Genomic DNA, 1,305 nt, shown 5'->3' with positions numbered 1-1,305 from the left:
CTTTGTAAAGGGAGGAGTGGACCATGAAGTTTTCAATGTGGCACGAAAGTAGGTCGAGGAACAACATGGATTGTGTTAAACATGACACGGTCTTCCTCTATAGCAACACCAGATGTGTAGACACAAACAGATCCATATGAGGGGAAGGAGGTTGATAGCTCCTAGACTAGCAGGTCAGGGTTAACAATGAACAGTGACAAGAATAACTCACCTCTTCGCACGAGATCTCCATGTTGGAACAAAAGTAGAAAATGCATTTTGCGAAATCATAACTTTTGCGTCTCGTAGATATGATTGTAGTATAAGAATTTTCTTTCGTTTGTTGACTTGAGCGCCATTCGTATGGACTGCCGCAAGGGCATAATTTTCGCGTGGTTGGCAACAGATTTTGCCCCCCAAAATGCATATTAACACCCTCCTTTATGAAAGAGGCACTTAAAAAAAGTCTTTACATACCCAGGATTTGAGGTCGGAAACGGAATCAGGGAATGGGCCGATCCGAAAGGGCAAATTCGAAAACCGGTTGGGGGGGGGGTTAATACCTAAGTTGCCGCTAGGGGGCGCTTATCTCCAGTTGGTCTTCGCTTGTACCCGCCCTGCAACAGGTCCTTTTTTCTTTTAATATTTTCCACGCCACGAACCCGGACGGAAAGCGGATAAGTAGTCAACAGCGCAAGCGTGGAATTAAATTCAGGGCTTTGCACATAAGTTGCATAACAACATGATCACGTCACGTAACAATGGCACTTAATATCTTCCTTCAAACAATGCACGCCAGTAGTAGGCCCGATGTGTTTTTGCTGTTGAGCATTTTGTTGGCCATCAACTTGAGGGTTTGTAAAAAAGAAGGGTGGAAGCCGTGAACAGGACTGCAAGCTCGTATTTTTGTCAAATTCAGATGAAATTGGGCCCTAAACTGCTCTATTTTGCAACTTAAGTGGAGCGTAGGCACACTTTTTCAAAATGGCGATGGGTTTCATTATTTTAGGACTACTATGGGGATCATCCTTGTATTTTTTTTTACCAAAAGTCATTGGTTACCCCCCCCCCCCCCCAATCGAACAGAAAATTAAAGATGATGAAATAAGTGTTAATTTTTTTTCACAAGATGGAATTTGATGTGTCTGAAACACCTTGGGAAGTTGTGAGTATTTTTCGTAATTATTGGAAGTGGGCGTAATTACCACTGAGGTCTATAGTTCTGTTTATTTAACAAAATATGTGAAACTGAAAGAGACATTCAGCGCAGCGAAAATGTTCGTCAACAGAGGGCGTTCTTCAACGGCTGCGATTTTTTTTGTTTTA

The sequence above is a fragment of the Patiria miniata genome, unplaced genomic scaffold, assembly GCF_015706575.1.
Source record: "Patiria miniata isolate m_02_andy unplaced genomic scaffold, ASM1570657v1 HiC_scaffold_3, whole genome shotgun sequence".
NCBI classification, from domain to species: domain Eukaryota; kingdom Metazoa; phylum Echinodermata; class Asteroidea; order Valvatida; family Asterinidae; genus Patiria; species Patiria miniata.
This window is presented reverse-complemented; position numbering follows the sequence as displayed.